Genomic DNA, 6303 nt, shown 5'->3' with positions numbered 1-6303 from the left:
AGGCTCGTGGGTGGGCCAACATGGTTGCGTTGGCCTGGGCCGCTTTGGCACCCTCGAACGCCGCGTCCGCCTCGGAGGACCACTCGAGCTCCCGCGGCTTGCCCGCGTGGCACTGGAAAAGGGAGCGCGTGATTTTGGCTGCTGCTGGCACGAAACGATGGTGCAAGTTTACCATGCCGACAAATTCCTGCAACCCCTTTACCGTGCGTGGACGGGGAAACTGCCGAATGGCCTCCACCTTCGAGGGTAAAGGGACGCCGCCTTGAGGTGTCACGCTGTGCACCAGAAAGGAGATGGAGCGGAGACCGAACTGGCATTTGGCGGGGTTGATAATGAGGCCGTTGTCGAGGAGGCGCTGGAAGAGGGTCCACAGGTGTTCGATGTGCTCGTGCTGGTGCGGCTTGCGACCAGGATGTCGTCAAGGTAGATGAAGACGAACGGCAGACCCCAACCCTGTTCATGAGCCTCTGGAACGCCTGCATGGCGTTTTTCAATCCAAAGGGCATACGCAGCCATTCGAACAACCAGAACGGGGTGATGGTCGCGGTCTTGGGAACGTCGTCTGGGTGGACTGACATTTGGTTGTAACCGTGGACCAGGTCGACTTTAGAAAAGAAGGTGGCACCCTCGAGGTTGGCGGAAAAGTCCTGGATGTGGGGCCGGATCCGCAGTTGTCATGGCGCTCAGACACCTATAGTCCCCACATGGTGTCCACCTCCCAGATGTCTTGGGGACAATGTGCAGCGGGGATGCCCACAGACTGTCAATCCCCATGTCCTCCATGAGCACCGGCCAATCTCCATGTCCTCCATGAGCTGCAACTCCTCCCGGGCGATGCGCAGCTTGTCCGGTGGGAGACGGCGCACCCTGGCATGCACAGGTGGGCCCACGGTGGGGATGTGATGGATGACTCCGTGCTTGGGGGCCGCCGTGCTGAAGCAGGGAGTGAGGAGCTCGGGGAAATCAGTGAGGAGGGAGGCATAGGAGCACTCAACCCCGTCTACGGCGCTGAGCTATGGGCTGGGTGGAGGCGGGGGCAGCGGGGGCAGTGGGGCCGAGGGCCGACACCGGAATCATGCGCCCAACCCGTACATTGACTAGGAGGGAGAAAGCCCGAAATCGGCACCCAGGAGTGGTTGAGTGACGTCGGCAATGCAAATGGAGTCACTGGAAGGGAGGTTGGTTTGTGTGATGGTCTGGGCAGCGTCTGCAATTCTCTGCAACTTTTTGCTGTCTTGGATGGAGCTGTTCCCAAACCATGCTGTGATGCATCCCAATAAAATGCTTTCTACAGCGCATCTGTAAACATTGGTGAGAGTTGTGTGGACATACAGGTACCAAACTTTCTAAGCCTTCTCAGGAAAGTAGAAGCATTGGTGCATTTTCTTGGCCATTGTTTCAATATGGGTGGACCAGGACAAATTGCGAGTGATATATACTCCTAGGAACATAATCATCTCTACTTTGATGCAAACTGAGGTATACATATTGCTTCGCTTCCTGAAATCGACCATTACCTCCTTTGTCTTCCTGACATTGAGAAAAAGGTTGTTGTCTTGTACGTGTGTACATGTATATGTGTGTGCACGCGATTCACCCATGATCCCAAAGTGCTGACCCTTATGAAACATCAACAATTAGACCCCAAACTAGGGAATCTTTATCTCGAGAGCAGCGACTGATTGGAAGAACCTGTTCTGAATGATCATGGTACTTGCGTGTATGACATAGAAACATAGAAAATAGGTGCAGGAGTAGGCCATTCGGCCCTTCGAGCCTGCACCGCCATTCAATATGATCATGGCTGATCATCCAACTCAGTATCCCGTACCTGCCTTCTCTCCATACCCCATGATCCCTTTACCACTGTGTTTCACAGATGAGGTGGTATGCTTTGGATCTTGGGCAGTTCCTTCTCTCCTCCATACTTTGCTGCCATTACTCTGATATAAATTAATCTTAGTCTCATCTGTCCATAAGACCTTTTTCCAGAACTGTGGTTGCTCTTTTAAGTACTTCTTGGCAAACTCTAACCTGGCCATCCTATTTTTGCAGCTGACCAGTGTTTGCATCTTGCAGTGTAGCCTCTGTACTTCTGTTCATGAAGTCTTCTGACAAATCCACACCTGAAGAGTGTTTCTGATCTGTGGGACAGGTGTTTGGGGATTTTTCTTTAGTATAGAAAGAATACTTCTGTCATCAGCTGTGGAGGTCTTCCTTGGCCTGCCATCCCCTTTGCGATTAGTAAGCTCACCAGTGCTCTATTTCTTCTTAATGATGTTCCAAACAGTTGATTTTGGTAAGCCTAAGGTTTGGCTGATGTCTCTAACAGTTTTATTCCTGTTTCTGTCTCATAATGGCTTCTTTGACTTTCATTGACACATGTTGATAAAAAGCAATAAAAGTTTCAAAAGGTGATGGAAAGACTGGAGAAAAGACTAGGTGCTAAGGGCTCTCTTATACCTGCATTAAGGAGGCATTTAAACACACCTGTTCAATTACAAACACCTGTGGATCCATGTGTCCCAATCATTATGGTGCCCTGAAATGGGGGGACTATGTATAAACACAGCTATAATTTCTGCATGGTGAAACCGAAATGTATAAAAATACCCTTTAATAAAATCTGACAATGTGCACCTTAACCACATAGATTTTTTTCAAGAGTGTTTTATTGTCATATGTCCCAGATAGAACAAATGAAATTCTTACTTGCTGCAGCACAACAGAATATGTAAACATAGTACATAATGGGAGAAAAAAAAAGTTCAGTGTGTATATATACCATCATCATCATCATCGGCGGTCGCTCGAAACGAGTATGACTGTCCTCCTATATGGAGGACGCCTGTGTGTGACTTTGTTTAACGTGGGGAGACTGATGCACAGACAGCCACCACACGGTCCTTGACAGATCTGGGTCAGGATCAAAGATAGTAGAGGAGCTCCTCTATAATCTTTGGTCAGGATCCAGTGGCATGGAGTCCAAGACAACCGGGGACCCTTTTCTGCTGCAGCCTTCATCCGCCTTCCCAGCCGTTGTGACGCTCCACTAAAGTCAGCCATCGTCCTCCGCCTGTTCCACCATTGAGGTCTTGGTTGGATTGCTCTTTGTCAGGGACCTTCACCTTCGACCTTACTGCCATGGGTGGCCCTACCAGGAACATAGCTTCAGACAGCATCGCTCTCAGGATCTCAAGACCACACAAACTTCTCCACCACGACAAGGTGACAATCCACGGAGAAGGTATGTATACACATACACACATACCCAATAATCAAATTCTATTACAAATCTCAAATTGTGGAGTACAGAGGCAAATAAATAAATGATGGGTCTTAGTCCCAAACATTATGGAGGGCACTGTATTAGTGTAGATGGATGGTTGACTGGCTCACAGGGAATAGAGATGGGCAGAAATGGGTCACTCACTGGTTAGCCACATGTTACAAATGGTGTGCTGCAGGGATCAGTGCTAGTCCTCAATTTTCACAGTTTAGATGATTTGGATGAAAATACTAGTTGATAAATAAGCTGATGAAGAGGGCACAAGTAGACTTAAAAACTGCAACTTTGAGAGCAGGAGGTAGCCATTCAGATCTTCCGATCTATTCCACCACTCACCAAGATCATGAGTGATTGACAAATTGATCGGTAGCATCTGAGCTGTGCACAACCACACAGTCAGTGGTGTAAAGGGAGTCGTGCAGGGGGCTAAAGTATACAGCCTGAATATTTTATTTCCAAGAACAAGTCTACAAGGAGCTGCCTAGTTAAGACAGAGATGAGGTGAAACTTTATCTCTTTGCCACTATCTTCGTCAAAGGTCCGTGAGAGCAGAGTATTTGAAGATGTTCAGACAGAGCAAGTCTTGATAAGCAAGGGAGTGTCAGGTTACCATGGATATAAGGGTTGTGGAGTTGAGGTTGCAATCATATGACGTCTTGCAACGTGAGTTTACGTAGTTTGGTTATCATTTAACGAGCAGGACGTTGGTAATCCTTTGGCACCCAGTGTTACCAGCTAATGAGTATGGAAATAGAGGAATAGGTCAATGACTAAAGGGCTGAAGGGCTGGTTCAGGTTCCTGGATCACTTTCTCCCTGGTGCTCTGGTTTCCAGCCCATACCTCAAGAACACATTGGTTGGTGGGCTCATTGACCACTGCAGATTGTCCCTGGTATGTGGGCGGGTGTTGGGATCTGGCAGGAGATGACGGGAATGTCGGAGATGACGGACAATGGGGTTTCTGTAGGATTTGGCACAGAACTGATGTGCCAAAAATGCCTGTTTCTGTGCTGTTTGTCTGTCACTTCAGCCAAAGTGAACACAAACATAGAACTGTTTAAGAAGGAACTACAGATGCTGGAAAATCGAAGGTACACAAAAATGCTGGAGAAACTCAGCGGGTGCAGCAGCATCTATGGAGCGAAGGAAATAGGCAACGTTTCGGGTCTGAAGAAGGGTTTCGGCCCGAAATGTTGCCTATTTCCTTCGCTCCATAGATGCTGCTGCACCCGCTGAGTTTCTCCAGCATTTTTGTGTACCTACAAACATAGAACAGGCCAGCTCAAATGTGCAATGTACAGAATCATCTTGTTCATGTCACAAGCAATGACATGGGAAGTAATATTCAGTCTCAGTGTCCATAAGAGGAACACAATGAAAATGAGTTCAATGCAACTGGTTGTGACAATGAGTTCTAATCAGCAGCAGCAGCAACAAGCAGGTTCTTCTCCAACAATAGCACAGCAAAGCCACAGCAGATTAGACATTTCCGCCTCTGACCCCTCAGCTTGATTATTGCGTCAATGTCATTTGTGACGTACTTGTGTTTAGCAAGATCAGTGGCGTGACCACAGTCCAACGATCCCTCACATTAGCACTACCAGGGCAGGAAGCAAGGGTGGGACAGCAATCAATGGTCCTGTGGGGGTCAGTCCAGGAGATGTATGTGTGCCATTAAAGTGCAGACAATAGCAGTTCCTGACCAAATAATGTTGGAGACCAGATGCCGCCTTTGAGGAACAGTTCTCTCACAGTTCTCTGTGGAAAGGCCACTTGCACTAAGTAGTCCTCTCAAAGAACTCAGCAAATGGCTTGGGTGACGAGGGAAGAAACTATAAATATTCTGAAAGGGAAAAATGGAGCACAGCCTTGAAGTTGCGTAGGAAGAAACTACAGATGCTGGTTTACACTGAAGATAGACTCAAAATGCTGGAGTAACTCAGCGGGTCAGGCAGCATCTTTGGATAGAAGGGAATGGGTGACCTTTCAGGTCAAGACCCTTCTTCAGAATGAGGAAGGAGGACCCTGAAGAAGGGTCTCGACCCAAAACGTCACCCATTCCTTCTATCCAGAGATGCTGCCTGTCCCATTGAGTTTCTCCAGCATTTTGTGAAAACCTTGAATCTTTTCAGCCTGCCTGCTAATCTCTTCCCTTAGCAGAGGTCAGAACAAAGTGCCCATACTCAAGATTCCAGCATCTACAGTACCTTGTTTTTCCAAGTTCTGGTGTTGGGCATGAGAACAGCGTACAAATACACCAACATCAAAGGTGTCAATGAAGCCTATGAGAGGATGGGCTTTATGCTGAAACATTTGCAAGTCAAAGGTCCTTTATGAACACGGCTCCCATGGTGAGAGACGCACTTGAAGTATATTGTTTAGTTCTGGTCCCCACTCTGTACGAAGGATGTGGTTAAGCTAAGGAGGGTGCAGAAAAAATGAATGAGAATGTTGGCAGGATCTCATGGTTAGAAAAGGTTTAGAGGGATATGCACCAAACTTGGGCAGGTGGGACTAGTGTAGGTGGGACATCTTGGTTGGCAAGGACATGTTGGGCCAAAGGCTATGTTTCTATGCTGCAGAACTCAATGGGTCACTATGACTGAAGAGCTTGCATTACAAGAGGAGACCAGATAGGTTGGGGCTGTTTTCCTTGCAGTGAAGGAGGCTGAGGGGTGATCTCTCACAGATTATAAGATCATGAGGGATATAGATACGAGGGAAAGTTACAATCTGTTTCAAGGGTAGTGAAGATCTAAAACTAGAATGCTTAGATTGATGTAAGAAGCGAAAGATTTAAAGAGGAGCTGAAAAGTAACTTTTCCATTCAGGAAGCTTTGGGTATATGGAGCAAGTTGCCAGAGGACGTGGTAGTGGTGGGTACACTTATAATGTTTAAAAGACATTTGGACAGATACATGGATAGGAAGGGTTTAGAATATGGATCAAATGCAGGTAAAGGGATCAGGGGGTACGGAGAGAAGGCAGGTACAGGATACTGAGTTGGATGATCA

Source organism: Amblyraja radiata, chromosome 29 (genome assembly GCF_010909765.2).
Source record: "Amblyraja radiata isolate CabotCenter1 chromosome 29, sAmbRad1.1.pri, whole genome shotgun sequence".
NCBI classification, from domain to species: domain Eukaryota; kingdom Metazoa; phylum Chordata; class Chondrichthyes; order Rajiformes; family Rajidae; genus Amblyraja; species Amblyraja radiata.
Note: the sequence above shows the minus strand (reverse complement) of the source record.